Raw genomic sequence first — 22,764 nt, forward strand, 5'->3', positions numbered from 1 at the left:
ATTCTTGCATAGTTTTGATTAGCTTTTATTTCATTTTTTAATTCAGGTTCAGTTTTTTTAGTGTGGTTTTGCTCATTTTAGTTAAGTTCTTGTTTAAAATTGTCTAGTTTTTGTATAGTTTTTATGGGTTTTAGTAACTGTTATGAATTGAAGTGTTTTAATTATTATGTGGGTTACTTCTGAGAGGCACAACTTTGGTTGTTCAGAATCCTCCTCAGCTTATTGTGTTGACAAATTTGACCAAATTGAGAAAGACTATAACTAAGGATATTTCCTTCCTGTTTGTTTCAGTCTAAAAGGATTTCTCCCATCTAGTTTGAATTTTAGTTTAGTTTTAGTCAACCATAATAACATTGCCTTGGTGACATCACTCTTACTTTTTGTTGACCAAATGGTCACAACAATTTATTTACAAAGAACAGTTTTTGGTGATTCAGCAGCATTAACACATACGGTATATTCGCAACTTCAGCTACGTTTACAAAAACAGACACTGTTATCACATGAAGACAGTATTTTGTGCCAGAAAAAAATCTTTAGGAAAACCTTTGAAGAACAGTGTTTGATCCTGAGTACGATAATTAATCACAACAAATGAGCTTTAGAGCAACAGCTGAAGTATGTTCAGTTGCAGTTCCTCTAATGGCCACCAGATGGCATCCAAGAAAATGGTATTAAAGTGAGTGGGAAAACCTCCAACTTTTCTTAACAAATTTTTCTTTCACAGGTTGAGCTCTTTGCAGCTAATTTTACTTCTAATGTGCATTGAGCTATCCATTTATCAAATGTAAGGCATTATACAGGTATTTTTCTGGAGAGGCAGTGTTTTCAGCTATCCCATCTCTGCCCAAGTTGCCCTTTTATTGTCTTGAAAGTTGACTTTCAGTATGAAGACTGTTTTGTGTTCTTTGGAGTACTGTTTGATGGTATGGGCTCAGTAACAAGGCAGTTAACCCATCCTCCAGGCCTCAGAACATCTTCGGAGGTTGGAGATTTTGAAGCCACTTTTCTTCTTCTGACTTCTTGTTGGTAATTCTTACCAGTTTGGAGAATGTCTTTGCTGGGGCAGTATCGTGTTAACTGTATGAGTGCTTATTTGTTTTCATGGCTCTGCGACTGGGAGTCCTGGTTTTTTATTTCTTCGCTGTTGTTGGTTCCCTCCTTCTCAGTGTCCTCAGTCCCTGCCATTCCCTGGAAGTCGTGGTCGTACTCGAGGTCAGGGAGCTGCAGGGTGTCGGTTTGTGGACCAGGTGATCGTCGGGATTGGAATCGAGCTAGGCATCGTTTCCGCCTTCCAAGAGCCTTGGGGCTTGGCAGGCTTCGGACAGATGCCTTCGACGACTGCCTGGAGAACTGGAGAGAGAACTGGCGCCCCCGTGGTCGGGTTGGTGGTTGATTCTGGACGTTTAGTGTCAACCAGCGGAATTGCTTTGGTCCTAGCTGGGTGGGGGAAAAAGAGACCGGAGAGCCAGTCCTAGAAATACAAAAAATGAGTCAGACCACAAGAGGAAATGAAGAGTGGAATAGCAGGATCACATAATGTAAAGGAGAACGCTAAGACCAACTGTGATTCATAGTCAGTTTGATTTGTTTTCATTGTGGACAGAGTTAGCCAACAAGGAGTGGAAAGTCAAAATGACAATGAGCAAAAAACCAATGGTTAACCTTTCGGTATAAAAGCCTGGTGCCCCCTCAGTTGGGGATGGATCCAGTCCATTCTGAGGTTTTGCAGCTTCACCATTGCCAGAAGCATCCATGTTGTGACAGAGCTCACCAGACAATGGCGGGCTGACGACGAGTTGGGGGAAAACGGTAGAAGGCGAGCTTTCAGGGGATGGGGGGTTGCTGCTGACCTCCCTTAAGGTGGCCAGGGTATCCTTTCCAGGGGAGGGTAGACCGATGTCCTCTGGGCGTGGACTGACCCTGGATGGATTGAGAGAAGATAAAGTTGACGTCAGAGAGGCAAACTGTCAATACAATCAAACACTGTGCTAAGCACTGAGTCACTCTGCTGCCTAATTACCACAGACTTTATAACATTATCAATGTTGTCACCGTGACGTCACCTATTGATTTTTGTATTACCATTTTGAAGCCTTGAGTTTGGGATTTTGGCTGACGCCTTCTTGGATTTTTGGAACCAGAGGTGACCATATTTGGACAAGAGGGTGGATCTAACTCTAACACTAGGGGCTAGCATAGTCAGGATGGTAATGATGACGCCCCTGTAAAATTTTTCACCAGCAAAAAACAAAGCTACAAAATGCAACAAAGGGAAAAACGTAACTTCCAACTCCAGCGTAGAGGGTCTTTTAGTACAACCAAACATTAATAAAGACTTTTGGCAAACAAAACAATTTTTTCATGAACTGAAAACACAGAGATAGCGACAGCTACAGCTATGCACATTGTTGTGAATCTGGGCTCACTCCATGGTTACGTTATCTAACCCATGTTGTCGCTGTGGTAATGACTTGTCAGAAGACAGCACCCACCTGCCATCGAAAGCAGCATAAATAGTTGTTGATAATTGGTTAAAGAGACCAAAGCTGTTTTTTGCTAGAGGCTATTCACTTTTGTTTCTCCTGTAAAGTTGAACATTTTGATATGAGGGTCTATGGGGATTGACTCCATCTTGGAGCCAGCCTCAAGTGGCCATTCAAGTAGCTGCAGTTTTTGGCAGTTCTCCCCTGGCGTCATTTTTCAGCCCCAGAGATCGCCTCTTACCAGGAACATACCAGCTGTAATTAAAACTGACGTTAAAACTACCTTTTGTACTTTAAATTGAGCAATACTGAACCTGAAGTCTGGGAAGAAGCTTCCTGTTGCATCACTGCTGTGTCGTTTGAAAATGGGTCGAGGAGGTCGGAAGTCGGGCGGCTCCTGAACACTCAGCAGCCGGCGAACTCGACCCAGAACCTGCAAATATCAAAGTTTACATTTTTTTAAAATATTGAAGACCATTCCCTCTCTTTTCGGACTCTGATCAAACTAATATGTGAAGAGAGAACAAAAAACTACCCCAGCAGCCAACCAGAGAACGTTTATTGAATCTATTCATCTATTAATTCATTAGCATGTTCAGGATTGTATCATCAGTATAGAGAGCATTTTCCATTATAATCATCATACTGCACTGCGTCTGTAACAGAGATATTAGGAAACACCATATTACCGACTCTTGCCGCCAAGCCAAAACTGAGTCCTGTCGCCGTTGACGACTGTCAATGACATCAGCCTCATCAAACTGCAGGATGTCAGAGAGTCTGGAAGATGGATTGGACTTTTTAATTTTGAGTATGGAACAACTCTAAATCAAATGTTACTAAACCCTGTCTTTTAATTTTTGAGGTCATCGAGGGGGAACACAAAGTTACAGTTATTGTAAACAAATTAAAATAGAAGTAAAACTGCAAACCGTAACAGTTGCCATAACAACAAAAGATGGTTACATAATTTACTCCAATGAATCGGATTGCTTGGTTGTAATTTTCCAATTTGTATTGTGTAAAGTGTGTTTGTGTGTGTTGACCCCATGTCGGTGGTGGAGCCGAGGAATGAGGGGATGCAGTAGTCGGCGGCAGCCAGCGTGTACGGCGGGCGAGCCTCGCTGTCATTCCAGTACATGTCTTTGGTCATGTGAGGCATGTTCATGTGCATCTCATCTACAGCCAGCAGAGACACCTGGAGGGACAGGTAAACAGGAGATGGTCGCAATGAAGGAATTTTAATTTTGCTTTAGTTTACATTTTTATCCCTAAAGTTATTAACGACTACACGGTTTTCATGTCCTCTGCTTCCAGAGTTTCTGAGCTTCTGTCCAAGAGCGCCGTGATTGACTGCTGACCTGGAGGTTCCTGTCGATGATCCAGTTTGCTTCAAAGTCGTCGTCATCTTCTCCGAACGGGTTGATCAGCTGCTCTGCTACCTGACGACAACGCAAACATTGAATCTAGAGTTCAGTCACACATATATGAGAGGTATTTTTAAAGATTTGCGTCTTCAGTGGGAATCAGTGGGCTTGTGTTGAGAGACAGGTACTATATTGTTGGTGTGAGTATTTGGAAGGTATCACCAAAATATTTTCTTTAAAAATAGCCAAAAAGAACTGAAGAAAAAACAAATTACCAAATGTTTTTCTTTAAAAATTGCCAAAATAATTTTAAAGACAAAACACCCCACCAAAATTGCCCCAAAAATTTTAAAGAAAAAAGTAAACAAAAACATTGTAGAAAAAAAGAAGAACCAACGAGGATCATCTATGGGTGCTTCAAAGAAATTTGCCTCAAACTCATGAAAAGTCAAATGTGTGTTTTACCGGCACCTAGTTTCGTTATATTGGAGAGAAGGCAGCCATCTCTACGGTATCGCCAAGACTCAACAACTCACACCGAAACAATCTGAACCATTAAATATCCCTAAAGATAAGATGAAAAATATGGATTTTTGATTTGGGGGTGAACTGTCCCTTTAAGAAACAACATGAAGTCACCTTTAGCCAACCGGAGTAGAAGAAGAACTGCAGCAGGGTGAAAACAGGGATGTAGATGTCGAGGTCGTGACCTTGGTAACCCTGGGCGGGGTCGAGGAACTGGCGACCAATCAGACAGGCGAAGAAAAAGGTGTAGACGGCGAGAGTGACGACCTAAAGAGACATCAGAGAAATTTTACTGAGCGTCCTTTCTGTCTCTGAGCGGGAGACTCAGAGCTCTGATTCGGTTACAGTAATGATGGAGGATGATGGTGATGATGTGATTAGACGAGCTGCATCCGTTTTAAACATGTTATTGTGGGAGATAATAGAGAGAGAGAGAGACTGGCCTGTGTGTAAACCAGCGGGATGCCGACCCAGTCGTAGCCGAAAAGAGTCGCACACCAAGTCCTGAACAGATTCATCTCCTGGAGAAACAAACAGATTTCTGTAAGTCAACAGGCTGATTGGATCTCTTCTGAGAAAAAACAAAACTGGGTGTCATGTTAACTACACGTCAATAATACGGTCACAGACTAACAGGGATTTTTAGGTTAAAACTTAAATGTTTTCGAAAGAAATAAAAATAAATTTTCCCAAGTTTCAGAGGTTTTTATGCTTCTGAGAGGCGTCGGAATGCAGCACAGGAAATCTGGTGTTAATAAAAGTGCTATTAACCCTTTAAAACCTAAAAATAAGCAAGAAATTGGTTTTTCAAAAAAGTCATAAGAAATTGTATAATATTTAAGAAAAAATATAAACAAACAAACAAGACAAAAAAGGAAATGATGCAAAAAACAGTTAATAATTTTAAAATAAATTATTGTGAAGAAATTTTTCTGGACATTTTTCCTATTTTTTTTTTTATTTGCCCCTGGGATTTTTTTTAGGTCTTTTTCTTGACGTTGCTCGTTACCCTTCATATTTTTGAAAGAAATCCAACCGATTTCATCGGGTTTCAAAGGGTTAAACAGCTTGCAAAAGGCGTCTGAACGCAGCACATGAGACGTGATGTCGGTCCAGGTTTCAAAGGGTTCGAAAAATGAAGCATATTGTTTTTTTCTGACACCAATGATGGATGCAGCTAAGGAGTGAGACGTGCTTATCTCTGTTGAGAGCTGAGTCATATTTTTGACACACAATACAAAATGTTTGGCATCACATTGAGGATGTTCTGCAGGTCGATGCTGTCCTGGATGCGTCCCTCCTGTCGAGCTTAGACGCCAGGTTGGAGAGAACCAGACGACGGGGATCCAGTACTTGAGGTGAGGAGAGCGGATGTTCTCAAACACCTTCCTCTCCTCTGGAGTCATAAAACCTGCAGACGAAAACAAAATCGTCATCAGCATCATCTTACAAAGGCTGCAGAGTTATCATTTATGCAGACACACTGATAACCATCGATGCTTGTTTTTTTGTTTCACTTTTAGGTGTGTTTGGATCAGATCTCTGAGACATGCAGGGGTCGTCCTCGTGTCCCCACAATCCTACAGGGTCCTACATCCAGTCTCCATGCTGGTTTGAAAGAGGAGACTCACAAAGTTGCAGTAAGTTGAAAGTCATGAAGTTATATTGTTGTTCTAAGTTGATTTAGCCTTCTTTTGAGTTTTTGAGTTTTCTGCATGTGTGTGGCTCTTTATATAATACGCACACACACACACACACACACACACACACACACACACACATATATATATATATATATATATATATATATATATATATATATATATATATATATATATATATATATGTAGCAGATCATATTTTGTTTCCAGCTGGGATGCTCAGAGTAGACGATCCACTGTTAGCTAGCTAGCATGGATGTACTAACAGAACTGGATACAGTGATAGTGGCTGAGTGGCCGACTCCCAGTTTAGAGCTCACATTTCACTTATTAAAAGCACAAGAAAATTACATGGAAAACACAAAAAATAATTAATGTAGTTTTTTTTTGGTATTTTTCCTTAGTTATTTGGAAAATTTTATGATTCTCTCTCTCTTTGTTAAGCTAATTTCTGGGTAATTTTCTTGTCATTTTTTTTTTTTTTTTACACATTTTTTTTGTTGTTTGTTTTTGAAAGAAATCAAGACAAATTGCTCAGTGTTTCAAAGGTTTGAGTACTTTTGAAAGACGTCGGAGAGCTGCACATGAAAAGTGATCCAGGTTTCAAAGGGTTAACTCTAAATGATGCATGAGGGATGAAACAAACAGTTCATCAGCTCTGACTTCTGCTCTAATCGGCCAATAACGAGCTAATCCCTGGGGTCGGGTCAGACGACTCCAGGAAGGAAGAGGACCGGCCGAGAAGGAGCTGAACTCTGTCTGACTTCAGGCATTTCAGTTTGGACCCGTTAATGCAGCACAGACTATTATAAACCACGGCGGAAGAAATATTCAGACCCTTTTGGAAACATACTAACACCACACTGCGGAAATATTAATTATTAAAGTCGTGCATTTAAATCTTACTTATTTTTAAAGTATATCTCAGCAAAATGTATTTTTTAACCCTTTGAAACCTGAGCAAATTAATTTGGTTTCCTTCAAAAACATGAGAAGGCAAAGAGCAACGGAAGAAGAAATGACCCAAAAATTGGCAAGAAATGAGTAAAAACTACAAGAAAATTATCTGAAAGTTTGTAAAAAATAAATAAATAAAATCAATATAGATCAACAAGTTAAAAACAATAACACAGAAATAACCTGCAAAATGTGCTTAAATATATAACAAATTTGTAACATAATTTCAAATATGTAATTATGATCAATTATAAATATCGTTTTTTTATATTTCTAAATCTACTATTTTTTCTTTTATTACCAAGTTGCTGACTTCCCTTTTTCCTGTATAAAATCAAACATAAGCTTTAGTAAACATTATTTTTTTTACCAATCCTTAACTTTTCACCCACTCGCACCCTGCCTCGACCACGTGGTCCATGGTCGGGAAGCGTTTGCAGACGGCGGTGCTGACGGAGCGGAAGATGAGCAACGATGTCAGGTTAACGTAACGCACTAACGTCCGGCGCAGCAGGCGGCCATATTCATCTTTACCCTGAACACAGCTGGAGGAAACATAAAAGCAGAAATCACGTGATGAACCGGCGAGGTGCACCTCAGGTTCCTTTTCTGTATATTTGGAAACGCTCGACATTCCTGTGCACCATCAACTAACCTCCATCTGTCTTGTTTTAGTGTCCCTAAAACCTTATCTGCATTTAAAAGATGGTTGGAGCCTTCAACAAAAACTGACGCTCACAGAATAATTGAATGTACCTGGAGATGAGGAACATGAGTCGGTCCGTCCACGGCAGGTTAACAAACTGATTCCACCATCGATTCACCACCAGAGTCACATAGAAACCTGAAACAACACAAATAAATGAACATTTAATTTCCGTAAAGTCACGTTAATGCAGACACAAATAACTTGTTGAGCACATCACGTGTCTGATTGTATTAATATTTGTGAGGATTCGGAGCCCGATAATCAAGTAACTCAAGGGTAGTGGATTGTAATGAACAGCAAAAAACCTCTATCGCTGTATATGTATATAATTTTTATTTTTTTCTATTTGTAAAGGTTTTCATGGCTAAGATGTTTGAGTGACGTACTGAGCATTTGTTCTATGTTGAAAATGCAAAAATAACAGTTAAAAAAAATACAGCACGTGTCAGCTTGTCTCGTAGGACAGGTGTGGTATTAATGAAATGATAAACTTTATTTTAATTTCATTTTTTGAGAAAACATGACAGAAACACATTGAGTGAACACATTCAGACACTGTGGCTGTGAATCAGGGAGGAGATCAGACACACAAACACTCATCCTGCTTTTAGCCTTTTCTGCTTCTTTAATGATCGGTTTCCATTAGCGGCCCGCTAATGAGGCCGCCCAACCCTTTTTTTTGTGAGCTTTTATTTTATCTCAGTGTAGCTGACAGTCTTCATGTTGTAACAAGCGAACAAAGACACATAAAGAACTCAAATGAAGTACAAGTACCTCAAAACCGTATTTAGCTGCTTTTTGTCAAAGTATTTAGTTAAATTCGCCGTTGATCCTTAAGCGTGGATCATAGAGTCCAAACACAGCGGTCATAAATCAGTCAGTGTGTTGAGCTGTGTTTCAGAGGACTAATATTAGCCGTCGACTCCTGTGATTATTAATAACACAACACTGACTGTGAATCTGACACGTCTGTAAGCTGTAAACCATTAAAAGGCCGTCAGAGGAAAGATAACGAGACGTTTAACCATTGTGTTATATTTCATCAGCTGCTGTGGAAATAATCGTTGGTATTAGTTCATTAATATGTGAGTTTAAAATATATGTACGTAAAAATATCTAAAAGTTATATAGCTGCAACAGACAACAATTGTTTATGGTTGTTAACTCTTTGAAACCTGAGAAAATTGGCTTGATTTCTTTCAAAAACACGAAGAGAAGGCAACAAGCAACTTAACAAGAAATGTCCCAAATATGTAACAGAGGAGCCTTTTGTGTTTTGTTTTTTTAATATAATTTCTTTCAGTATTTCTTTCTGAATTTCTAAACGTATTTTTTCCAAAGATGTTAATTCCTGTAATGGGTTGGAAACTTTGGATGTATATTTTGCGACTACAGAATTGACTAAAATCAATGTATTTAAAGGGACTTCGGACTGTATTTGCACCTGATTTCTTTCAGTGACAGGCAGAAACAGAGAGACGTACCCAGGACGAAGGTGACGGGGATCTGCTCCGCGTATTTATCGCAGTACATGGAGAGTTTCTCGAACAGTCTCTTCTGGTCTTCGGAGAGGACAATCCTGCAGCACAGAGGACACTGTGATTATTGTCACGTTAAATACTTAATGTAATGTGATGTGATGTTGTCAAGCACATATCAAACGAAAAAATGTTGAATTTTTATGTTCATAAAAGACACAAACAGCAGTCTGCTTGGTCAAAGTCCTGTGTTTTTTGACCGATACGTGCAACCCCACCTGCTTTGTGCAGCAATGCCACACCATAAAAAAGTGAGTAAACTTTGAAGCAGCTTGCATGAGTTTTACAAATCTAAAGCCATGAGTCTTTATACTACGTCACCTGACTTCCTCCTTTGCTCCTGTCATAATTACTACAGCCACTAGAGGTCGCTGGCTACACTAAATATAAGTCGAAATAAACCAACTACTGCAGGGTGTCATTTCTGGGGGGAAGACAGATGAAAAAGTAAATATTCGCACTTTCTTCTCTTAAAATTTGCACAACGAGCGGAGCTCGCTGGCACAGAGGAAAAAGATGCATCAAGCTTTGATAAACAACACTCGACACGCTGAATAGTAAAAACAAAGACTTGTTCTTTGAAACAACAAATTTGGACCAGGATTCAAAGAAAGCTTTCAGTGACTAATATTGCAGTCTGCAAAAGTGTGAGTGAGAAAGTGTGTGACCTGTAGACGACACTCAGCACGGTGTAGAGCAGAACGAACAGGATGAACTCTCGGTACAGCAGCTTGTAAATGCTTCCCCTCCAACGCAGCAGCAGCCGGTGGAAACTGAAGAAGGTGGCGTTGGCGACTTTACTGGAATATGTGACGGTCATCCTGAGACCACCTGACGGACACACAGACTTTTATTGCATTTACAGCCTGTCTAATCAACACTGCTGTAACATCATGGCTGTTTTTATTGATCTAAATAATCATTTTAAAATAGTTTTACTCACAGAAAAAGACGTCTTTGTTCTCCCTCGGTGTGGCTTCTTCCTCTTCGTCTTTGCAGATTTGTTTCTGCCAAATGCCAACCAACCTCCCCCCCCTCCATCCCTCTCTCTCTCTCTCTCTCTCTGCTGCTCTCTCGCTCCCTGTTTCTCCCACCATGATGCTGTCCAGTTGCCCAGTAATGCCAACACACACACACACACACACACACACACACACACACACGCACAGCTCCAGAGTTGTATTGATGAGCCGATGAGCTAAATGTAGTCATGTTACAGCTCTGTGTGTGTGTGTGTGTGTGTGTGTGTGTGTGTTGGCATACTCGGCAGTGGAGGTAAACACGTATAAACAGTAAACGCTGTCACTGACCAATGTGACATCATACCTGCAAACCACCCAATCACAGACGCAGAACACAAATTAAAAATATGTAAGACGTATATTGTTTTGATGGAAATTAAGTAGAAAATTGTTGACTTTGTATTAAAATAAGTTTTTCCCATTTACTCCAATCGAGTCAGTTTGTTTGAGCAGCATCTGGTGGCCATTAGAAGAACTGCAGGATATTTTTTGAAGGAACAGTTCAACATTTGAGGGAATAATCTAATTTACTTTCTACTCATATTTCTATATTAGGCTACTGTTATTCATTGTTTTTTATGAAGAGTCATTTAATTGATTTTCTGGTCTATAAATTTGGCTTGTTTTGCCTTCATTGTTTTATTGATACTGTGGGATTTTTAATATATATATATATATAATTATATTGTATTGGGAGAACAACTAGACCAGTGTTGAAAGAGTCCATATTTAGTCAGATTTAGTTATTCAGTTTGTATATAAAGTGACAAGTGATTACCAAAATTTAGAAATTAAAAGTATAAACATTACTTAATAACAATAATAATAATAATAATAATTAATTTTATTTGTAATGCACTTTACATTTGAAACAAATCTCAAAGTTCTACATGATAAAATGGGTAGCATAAAAACTGACAAAAAAAACCCCAACCAAATAACTTAAGTAACAGCAAAACCAGACTAACTAACTAACTAACTAACTAACTAACAAAACAAACACATGTATGAACACAATCATTTATTATAAAATTATGATTTATGCATTAATTAATATGTTTGGCTAGTTTTTTAAAACATATTTTTAAGTTGATGCTGTTAAATCTGGATTCGTTAAACATATTTATTTTAGGTGGCGTTTTCCTTTAAAAGTCAGCCATGATTGCTGCCGTTACTTTTCCGTACAGCAGAAAAGAAGCGGAGTGAGACGTCTTCGTTTCCTGTTACTGTGTTGTCGAATGCGCAGACGTAGATCGTCTCTTATCGAATGGCGGTGGACCATCCTTGAGGAAGACCCCTCCTCCTCTACACGATGCTCCCCGTCACTGAGCGCTGTTCTGCGGTCAGTTTGCTGTCCTCTCCCGGCCCCCTCCGTGTGCAGTCAGCCGCTCTCAGACCGCCGCTGCTCCGCCCCAGGGGGGAGTGTTTCGCGGTAAAATCAAGTGTGGTTACACGGACAAGACACACGGCAGCAGAGTCGTCGACAGCAGGTAAACGTTTACCTCTTAAAAGTTTAGTTTTTATTAATTTTAGCGGCTGTTTGTGCCGTTAGTTAACCGTCCGCCATGTTTAATGCGCAGGTTAGCGGTTAGCTGCTAGGAAGCTAACAGGCTGGCTAACGTTAGCTCTGATGTGATGCTAATGATGGAGCTAACGTCGTGCACTTTACTGATATTACTGCTAACTCTAAATAAAAAACAGCAGCGCCACAGTGTAAAAATACTTTGCTGGAGCCAGAAGCGAGTCAAAAGTACTTTCAAAAGTGAAAGTACAGAAGTAGTAGTGATAAGTGACTCGACATTTAAGTACATTTACTCAAGTTTAAACTGAGTATTTCCATTTTAAGCTACTTTACATTTTACTCCACTACATTTATCTGACTACAGATTCAGAGTATTAATACAACATTATACTAAAAAAAGGAATGTTGTTTTATAATGAACTGTATTTTTTTAATTATTGAGTGATAAACTAATAAAAGTAATTAAATGTGATTTTATTAGTTATCAATCAATAATTTTAAAAAAAGAAAGACAAAACATGAGAAAGTTACCTGGAAAAAAAAAAAAATAATAATAATAAAAAAAAACATAAGAAATTTGCTTCCAAAAAGGGACATCTATCTGTCTGACTTAATTATGCTTATTATCAGATCACAAAATGAAAATAAATATCATGTAAAAAATGAAAAAAAAGTTGTCAGACAAATGTAGTGAAGTGAAAAGTATATATTTGCCTCTGAAATGTAGTAGAGTAGTAATTTTTATGATGTATGAAAATATAAATAACTATATATGTTAAGTAAATCAGGTAAGTAAATATAAATTGTTACCCTTCAGCTGGCGTTTTTTAAAATAATATAATTTTAATGTCCTATTTTCCTTATTTTTCTACCTGACCTTTAATTTGTTATTTATATTTATTTAACATTATTTTTTTTTTTATCATATTATATTACATATTCTGCATTTTTGTTTACATTCAGTTTTTTTCATTTGCAGTTGCTGTCTAATCTGTGTTACCTTTAATTTTTTTTTTTTACGTTATATTTAGTTATGATGACATTTTATTTTCCCTAAGCAGGTAGATAGATAGATATATTGATAGACTGACAGTGATTGATTATCAGACATTTGGTAAATCAGCAGTGATTGATCAGCCTTTAGGGCTGCTGATGGTCACAGGGTTCAGTTTTTTTTTGTTTTTTTTTTTTTAATAAACTTTTAAACTTGTCTGACTACCTGTTCGCTCTCTGTTCTGCACATGCTCAGTAGAGCCATGCCGTCCAACGTGGAGATCAAGGCCAAAGTGAGTGACAAGACGCAGTTCGCCAAAAGGGCCGCTGAGCTCAGCCAATCAGAGGGCACCATCATCAGACAGCACGACACGTTCTTCGACTGCAGCCAAGGACGACTGAAGCTTCGAGACTTCATGGTACATATACACTACTGCGTGTGTGTGTGTGTGTGTGTGTGTGTGTGTGTGTGTGTGTCAGAGGAGCTCCACCATCAGCACCAGAGACGGTGCTGTGGGCTCTACCTGGTGGCCACTGGGAGCACAACACTAATATTTACAAACAGTTTGTCAAAGTATGTATAATATAAGATGAGAGATTCTTTATTAATACAATACAATAAAAAGAGCATCACATTTTGCTTCATCATGTCCATTAAAAGGTAAAATGAGCCAAAGGCTTAAATATGAAGAACTGCAGTTTGAGTTGTGATTAGTGATTGCACAATAGTGTGTAAAACAGGTTTGACTTCGGATAATCAATATAGATTAATGCAAACTCGTGATAAAAAAAAAAACAAAACAAAACTGTAACTACAACAGCAAATTTGTAAAAAAAAAAAAAAAAAAAAAAAAAAAAGATACCTCAAAAATAAAACATAAAGAGAAAAAATCTTTAATACAAAATAAAGGCTGATAATGTAAATTTAAAAAATTGAAATAAATAAATAGATAAAAAAAACAATAATTTATTTCTATACATAAAGATAAAAATAAAGCTCACATGAGAGAAACAAGCAATTGCTTTTTTTAATGGAAATAATAATAATAATGATAATAAAAATTTAAACAAAAAAATGAAAGAATAATAACTCAATAAACATGGATAACCACCACAAGGAGAAAGTAAAATAAATAAATGAGAAATAAAATTGAAATTACATTAGATTCGAAATAAATGTAATACAATAGCTAACAATCAAAGATGAAAAATAAGATAAAAATAAAAATGAAAATAGCATAGGAAATACAAATTGTAACAGTTAATAAAAACAATAAAAATGAAAATAAAACTTATATAACATTCAAAAGAAAGAGATTAAAAGAAAAAAAATAATGCTGCCTGAATACACCGCAACCGACTTACTGGCTTGTTTATTTGTTGTTTTTTGTTTGTCAGAACGAGTCAGGTCAGCTGATCTTCTACGAGCGACCGGACACCGATGGACCCAAACTGTCCCGTTACTCCATCAGTCCAACCAACGACCCAACAAGTCTACGGGTAAAACAACAAACAACCAGCGAGTGTGTTTCTGCACGTCTGTGCCAAGTATTCAGGTTAATAACTGTGTGTGTGTGTGTGTGTGTGTGTGTGTGTGTGTGTGTGTGTGTGTGTGTGTGTGTGTGTGTGTGCGCGCGTGCACAGACCGTGCTGTCAGACGCCCTCGGGGTTAAGGGGGAGGTGCGGAAGGAGCGACGGCTCTTTCTGATTGGTCAGACCAGAGTTCACCTGGACACAGTGGAGGGACTGGGAGACTTCATGGAGCTAGAGGTCAGCAAACACACACACACACACACACACACACACAACACACACACACACTCACACACACACACACACACACACACACACACACACACACACACACACCTGAACAAACACAAACATAAAGTTTATTGCCTTTTAACTAAAATGATGAATGAATGGATTTTTTTTTTTTTTTTTGGTAATTATTTAAGTCCTCCGTAACACCAAAATCCAACCAAACACTTACTTTGGTTTCAGCCTCTAAAATGTGATGAACATGCTGCTTTTGTTTATTTTATATTAATACAGATGAAATATTCTTGAGTTTAAGGTGACAAAACAAGAAATTTTGTTTTCTTTTCTTGTCTTTTTTTTTCCTTTTTAAAATATGAACAGTTATTTAAGGAAAAAAATCAACATCTACTAACGTAATATCTGAGTTGTTCAGTTATGAGAAACTATTTCCAATCATGAGTGAATGAATAATTGCGAACAGTTTGGTCCATTTGAAAAGACAGGGCCATGATGACGTATGATTTAAAAATAAAAAGAAATATACATATAATTTTGAGGAATATTACACCTTTTCATTAAATTGAGTACAGTAGAGATCTCACAGGAAATGAGGGGAGAAGAAAGGAGGGATGACATGAATAAAAGTCCCCGGTGAATATTAACGGGTGATGCTGCACGAGCACGAACACCAGCGTCTCAAACCCTCACGGACGCCTCCTGATTTAATCAACTTCTCCTTCCTGCGGGAGGTTATGTGATCGACACTGACGGCGTACGACATTTTATTAAAGCTGTTACGGCATCTGAAATATTGTATTTAAGAAGAGAGATTTCCCAGCGGAGCAGGCAGCACAGAGACGAGCAGGTTACTGACGTGGAAAATCTTTTGAGTCGTCCTGAAAGACAAACAGGTGCGAGTAAACGAGTGAAGAGCAGAATCGATCCAGAGTGCAGAGACGGCGAACTCGTCGGCTGACTAACCTGTTTGTGTTTTCAGGTGGTGATGCGTCCGGAGCAGAGTGTCGAGGAGGGACAGCAGGTGGGTTTGAACTTTATTTAACACTGGCAGCATCCGTCCATCTGTGCTTTCCAACAGGAAATAAATGAGCACGAAATAACGACTCTTTAGGGAATAAACACAACTATACAACAAGCAGGTCCGACCGAGCAACCTGATTGGTCCACCAGACACTTAAAACAGGCTCAAATTTGGATAACAGCACACTTTACTCATCACTAAGAGAAATATTCTGCCATCTCTGAATTACTGCTCTCGAAGAAATATTATTATTATCATAATAATTCAGGCCGGGCAGCAGCGTTAACCAACATTGGCTTTACCGCAAACTCATTTACAGTGACGTCGAGAAAAATACATTACACAAAAATACAAGTAAAAGTGTAACAAAAAGAGGAGCAGTAAAATAATCTAACTAATTAAAACAATACAGTTGAAATAAGTTAAAATAATCAAAAATTTAAAATGAGATTAGAAAGTGAAATTGTACAAGAGGAATAATAAAATAATTTAAACAATTAAAAAATTAAGTAAAATTGAATAATAATAATCAAAATTTTAAAATGAGATTCAAAAGTGAAAGTGTACAACAAGAGGAATAACGAAATAATCTAACCAATTAAAAGTGATTAAAACAATACAGTTAAATTTAATTAAAATAAAAAAATTTAAAATGAGATTAGAAAAGATAAAAAAAAATCATTTAAGACAGAATTATTGGTGATCAGAAATCTGCACTGATCAATAGATACAAGTGAATTTTAACATTACAGGTTGTCATAGTAACATTTCTTTTTTAATAAAACTGCATTATCTAACCCGAAGTGCTTTATCCAGCAACTGCTGGTGTTTTTATCAGACGGGGAACGAAAAAACTTTGACGCCGTCATAGAAAATGTGTCGCACATTATTAAATTTTATTGTTCAGCTTTTTAAAAATTAATAAATTTGCATCCTGAATTTGCATTTGAACCAGCTTTGGGAAAAAAGACGTGCAAGTTTTGTATTCGTCGCGGATCCGCTCATACTGATAGATGTGTTTGAATTTATAAATTGACTTCAATTTGTACAAACGATCGCTGCGTTTTCTGGAAAAAAAACCTTTACACCACTGTTGTACTGCATCACATGAAAAGCAGATTTATTTCTACCTGCACAAACACACACACACAATTAGATGTTTTTTTCGTGTGTTTTTAGGTGGCCGAGGATCTGATGGAGAAACTGGGTGTTTCAAAGGAGAGTCTGGTGACGGGAGCGTACATGGATCTGTTACTGAAGGGACACAAAGAGACGTAAAACAAATCTGGACACGTAACGAAGAGCGGGAGACGAAATCAGAGTAAAACACCGAAAATAACAAACTGAGCCGTCAGTACTGTGAAAACACAGAATAGAAAACACAAAGTACCACAGAGACATACTGTGTTTAGATCTGGTGCAATAGTACAGTATCAGAATAATCTGTAGTAACAATACTACTTAATACAATACTGATTAACGTAGAAACTGATTTGATAACTTTGTATGTAGTATTTTGACTGACAAATTGATATAAAACAAAACATTTTTCTTTTCTGAATAAACGAACTCAAACTCTGCTGGTTAATATGTGAATGGATTTTAACAGAGGAAAGTTTGGCAGCTTCTCACAGCACGAAGTTTAAAAACCAACATCAGACCTAATCATGAATATCAAATATTCATTATTTTCAGAATATCAACCCTTTAAATGAGGTTTTTGCCACTTTGTTTTTTGATGAAACCCCCCCCGCAAAAATTGAATTATTTTCAGTATAATCCATGCAAAGAAGATAAATATTTTGATTATCTCAGCCCGGGATATGTCCATGATTAGCAGCAATGTTGATTTTTATACTTTTTTTTTTGCAGTGTCTAATACTTTGGCTCTGCATACAAAATGCACTTCTCAGAACCAGGCTATAGAAATATTATACATTAATTTCTACTTTTATTGACCAACATAAGTCCTAATCATAAATATCAAATACAAATTAATTTTCAGAATTTTAACACTTTAAATGCCAGGTATTTGTCATGATGCCACTATGGTTTTAGATGAAAAAAACAACAACAAAGAGAATTAATTTCAATATACTATATGAAAAGTAGATTTTTATTGATTATCACAGCCTGGGATATGTCAATGATTTGCAGCATTATTAATTGTGACAGTGCACCTGGTGGAAATAGCATGCATGTTCTCCATATGTCAAATATGGTTTAAAAAAATGACGCCATCAGGTGGAAAATAGTAAAGCTGTGGATCAATATTTGCAGTTTGAATGGGTTTCAATGGTGCATTTTTTTGCAGTTAACAGTATGAATGTAACAATTTAGTTTCCACAGTGTATTTTAGACTTATTATAGGAGCTGAGCTGGAAATCTCAAGATTAAATAAAAATATCTTGCCAAACTTTTTACCATATGCATGAACACAGCAAAAATTACTTTGAAAAAGTAGTCGGTGCTGTCAGATAAATGTAGTGCTGTAAAGAGTACAATATTTACATCAGAGATGTATGGAGTAGAACTATAAAGTAGTATAAAATGATATTTCTCATATAAAGTACATGTAACTTAAGTACTGTAATGAAGTAAAAGACAGTACAGTACTTGAGTAAATTCACTATATTACTTTCCACCACTTGTTTGCGGTCGCTTTTCATCTAGAATATTTATTTGGTTAAACAAAACCCACGAGGTCTTCAGCTGCGCCTCGCTAATGCTGTCTTCATCCAGAGTGCATTCATTTAGGACTGCAAACAAAAACACCTGCAGCAAATCGGCCAAGAACCGAGTTCTCATTGTATCATTGTATAAGCAGAGCATTAATGGACTGCTGGTACAATTAAAAGTTACATTATGAAGATTATCTGTGTATTTGTAGATTGGACCCTTTATGGATGTGGTGGGTTTGAGCTGTTTTCTTTATGACTGTGCCTGAGTTTGAGCAGCCGGACTGAATCACCCACCAGTCGGCTTTATTCTCCTCATTGATAAAGATACAGACTCCATCTGTTGTCTCGGTTCATTCAGAAATTAACAGAGTTTAGTTCATTCTCTCTCACTTAGAGTTGGCGGCGTCTGCAGCGGATCTGTAGAGGAGGGAAGCCGCAGATTAGAGGTTGACTTTCTGTATTCGCTCGCTCGACTTTTGTTTGTTTTCAGATGTGCAGATGCGGTGACAGTTCAAACAAACAGCGACATCCGGCTGAACCTTTTCAAGCCACATGAATAACTGTGGAAGTGTTTGTTGTGATCGTGACTTCGGCACAAGCTAGTTCATGACATTTTGTTTTAACGTTCGTAATGGCGATTCAAACGACGATTTACGCTCAGCCGTCAACCAGGTCCCCATCAATTAATAAATCGTCCTCCTTTTAAGCCCTTTTTCTTCTGTCCTAAGTGTGTTAACATCAAAATAAGAGTTGATGTCTTGCACTGAATAGTGTCTCCGCCGGCGTCTCCATTGTCCACTCACTGTCATTTTCTGTTGGTGTCTCCAAATGTCTCCTCTGCTCTCATTCTCCGTCGGTGTCTCCACTGGTGTCCGCTGTCATTCAACAGTGGTGTCTCTGAATGTCCGCTCCACTCCCATTTTCCGCTGGTGTCTCCAAATGTCCGCTCTGCTCTTATTCTCCGCTTGTGTCTCCCCTTGTGTCTCCCCTTGTGTCTTCCCTGGTGTCTCCCCTGGTGTCTCCCCTGGTGTCTCCCCTGGTGTCCGCTCCACTCTCATTCTCCGCCAGTTATCGGGTATCAGTATCTTATTGGCCACAAGATGCTGGAAATTATCGGTTTACCGGTATCAGTTGAAATAATCATTAACGTACAAATCACTGATTTTTACTTTTTGTGAATAAGGATTTTTAGACTGCGATAAATCATTATTGAAGTAAAGGATCAGATACTTCTTTGACTACTGGTATTTAGATAACAGCCCTAACTTCAGTCATTAAGTAGCATGCATGTTGGTGTGTGTACTGGTGTGTGTACTGGTGTGTGTACTGGTGTGTGTACTGGTGTGTGTACTGGTGTGTAACAGAACCAGTTTCCTGCCTCTGACTGAGATTCACTTGTGGAAAACACCCTCTTTATCTCCTTGCGGGGGTCATGTGACTCCTGCAGCCACGTGGCGCTCTGATTGGTCGGTCCCACTTATATAAATAATAATTTAAAAAAAGATGTCATGAAATCAAACATTTGGTGAAATAATTAATAAAAAATTCACCCCCATCATGCACCAGGGCTCGTCATCATTGGCCAGCGATTATGATGATGATGATGCTTGGATGCTGTTTTTTTTTTTTTTTTGCTTTTGCATCGTTGCCATGGCGACGGGGCCGCTCCTCCACACCCACGCTGCTTACCCCCTCTCGCTCTTTCTCTCCCTCGCTCGCTCAAGAGAGAGAGAGAGGGAGAGAGAGAGGGAGAGAGGTGTGTTTTCTAACCCACGCATTAGAGTGGGAGACAACGTGCGCACTCACACGTGCACGCACTCACACACTCACACGCACATATGCACAGAGTGTGTGTCATGCTAGCAGTGTGTGGGCTGAACCGACCAGCCTTCCACTCATCCTGCCTCTCCCTCCCTCTCTCTCCTCTTCCTCTCTCCTCTTCTCTTTCTCTCTCTCTCTTTTTCGTCTCCAGATACACCTCCTCCTCCTCTTCTTCCTCTTTTTCTTCTTCTTTTTTCCCATCCTCCATCATCTCTCTCCTCCACCTCTCCTTCTCTTCCTCTCTTCCTCTCTCTCTCTCTCTCTCTCCATCCGTCCTTTTCTTTTTCAGTTTATCATCATGGAGAACGAGTCGGTGATCTTCTGGGTGAGTCTCATTCTGCAGCCGTGTGTGTAATGTGTGTGTTTTAAAGTGAATGCATGTGTGTTTGGATAATGCCGCTTCGGGGTGTGTGTGCGTGTGTGTGTGTGTGTGTGTGTGTGTGTGTGTGTGTGTGAGAGTGTGTGTGACTTGCTGCCGGTCTGTAACTTTCAAAGTCGTGATTAAATTTTCTTTTTGCACTTCACCTTTTTTTTTCCTCTTTTCACCCTTATTGTCACCTTGTTTCCTCCCTTCCTTTCCTTTCCTTTTTCCTATCTGCATTCCTTGCCTCTTTTCCTCTCCTTGCTCTCCTTCGTGTCCTCCTCTTCTTCCTCATTCTTCCATCGTTTCTTTCCTTCCCTTGCTCTCTCCTCATTTGTCCTTTCCTCTTCTTCCTCCTGCATCTCTCATCTTCCTCCCTCGTCCCTCATTTCCACTCCCTTTCCTTCCTTCTTTTATGTCCTCCACCTCCTCTTTTCCTTTCCTTTCCTTTCCGTCTTTCTTCTGTCCTGTAATTTCTTCTTTATCGCTTCATTCCTCCGTCCTGTCGTTTCTGTACCTCATTCCACATCTCCTTCCTTGCCTCCTTTCCTTGCCTTCGCCTCTTCATCTCCTTTCCTCATCCCTCTTTTGCTCCCTTGCTTCCTTTCCTTTACTTGCATTCCTCTCTGTAGTTCCTTTCCTCACCGCTCCTTGGCTTCCTTTCCTTGTTTCCTTTTCTCCCTCATGTCCTTCCTTGCCTTGTTTTATCCTCTCCTTTTCTTGTGTCTCTCTCTCTTCATCTCCTTACCTCATCACTAATTTTCTTCGTTGTTTCCTTTCTTCCTTTCCTTAGCTTTATCTCCTTCCCCAGTCCCTCATTTCCTTCCTTGCATCGTTTCATTTTTCTCTTTATCTTACTGCTCATCCCTCGCTTCCTCCCTTTCCTTGCCTTCCTCTCTATCTTCTTCCCTCATTTGCTTCCTTTACTTGTTACCTTTTCTCCTCATCGCCTTGCCTTATCCCTCACTTTCTCCCTTGCCTCCTTTTATTCTCTCCTGTCCTTGCCCTCCTCTCTTTATCTCCTTTTCTTATCCCTTTACTTGTTTCCGTTCCTCATTTCCTTTATTCGCACCTTCTTGCTCATTCCTTATTTGCTTCCTTGCACCCTTTCCTTCTCTCTTGTCTCCTTCACTCATTTTCACTTCCTTCAATTCCTTGCCTTCCTCTCTTTATTGCCGTCCCTCCTTTCTCTTTTGCTTCCTTTCCTTGTTTTCTTTTCTCTTCATCTTCTTGCTCATCCCCCCTTTCTTCCTTTCCTCGCCTTCCTCTCTTCATTTTATTCTCACCTCCCCTCTTTTGCTTCCTTCACTTTTATTTTCTTGCCCTCTTCTCCTCTATCCTTTCTTTACGCCCTCTCCTCTTTCCTCCTATCCTCTGTTGCTTCCTTTCCTTCACCTCCTCTCTTCATTTCCTTTTCTCTCCTTCTCTCTATCCTTGTTTCCCTCATCCTTCCTCTCCTCTTCCTCTCTCTTCTCTCACTTCATTTTCCCCTTTCCTTTCTGTGATCCCTCTTTCATTTCCCTCCCATCCTTTATTTATTTTCTCCTTCATCATCTTTTTACGTTCCTTCCCTCCTTCACTCTTCTCTTCCTCTCCACTTTGATCCCTCCTTTCCTCCCGTCTCTTTCCATTTCTCCGAGGGTTGTCTTGATTTCCTGTTTCCTCCAGCATCACTTTACCGTCCTCGCTCTGTGTGTGTGTGTGTGTGTGTGTGTGTGTGTGTGTGTGTGTGTGTGTGTGTGTTATGTAAGCTCAGCAGAGAGAGTGTGTAGGCCGTAGTCTCAGACCGTCTATCTAAAGAAATGATCTGCCCCCCTCCAAAAAAAAAAAAAAAAAAATCAAACACTTAAAACAGGAAGTGGATCTTCTTCTTCTGCAGCGCCGACACTCTTTAACATCACGCGGTTGTCACGGCAACGTGTTAAGCTCAGCACCACCGTGACTGTATGCACGAGTGACTCGACGGTCAGAGGTGAAACTGCTTCGCTGGCTACTAGAGAGGAAAATGAGACGAGCCTCCCAGTTTTTAAAATTCATTTTTTATTCTGAAATGCAGTTACAGGACTACATTTCCCATGATTCAGCCTGTTTTCAGACCATAATCGTGACTCTAATCTGAGAAAAATCCTCTCTAGCATGAGGACAGTTAATAAGAAAGTCACTCTGCTGGTTTGACTGACGCGAGCTCAGAAAACCTCAGCCATCTTTGTACTCTGCCGCCTACGTTATATTCCTCCTCCTTTACTTACTGTAATAAACTTAGAATAAAATTAATAGTACTAATAGTACTGAGATCTCATGAAAAATAAGGAATAAAAAAT

The 22,764-nt window shown here is 39.0% G+C and overlaps 1 protein-coding gene and 1 pseudogene across 1 annotated transcript in view; one reads left to right on the forward strand and one right to left on the reverse strand.

The window, feature by feature from the left end:
• Positions 1 to 71: 71 nt before the first annotated feature.
• On the reverse strand, positions 72 to 10,263 carry LOC121961440 (annotated as a pseudogene).
• A 10,084-nt stretch (positions 10,264 to 20,347) lies between these two features.
• shank3b (SH3 and multiple ankyrin repeat domains 3b) overlaps positions 20,348 to 22,764 on the forward strand; it is a 46,268-nt gene continuing 43,851 nt past the window's right edge. Inside the window, 1 exon segment of the mRNA XM_042511267.1 lies at positions 20,348 to 20,407. The gene's annotated coding sequence lies outside the window, so the exon portion shown is untranslated.

Source organism: Plectropomus leopardus, chromosome 22 (assembly GCF_008729295.1).
Source record: "Plectropomus leopardus isolate mb chromosome 22, YSFRI_Pleo_2.0, whole genome shotgun sequence".
Lineage (NCBI taxonomy): Eukaryota > Metazoa > Chordata > Actinopteri > Perciformes > Serranidae > Plectropomus > Plectropomus leopardus.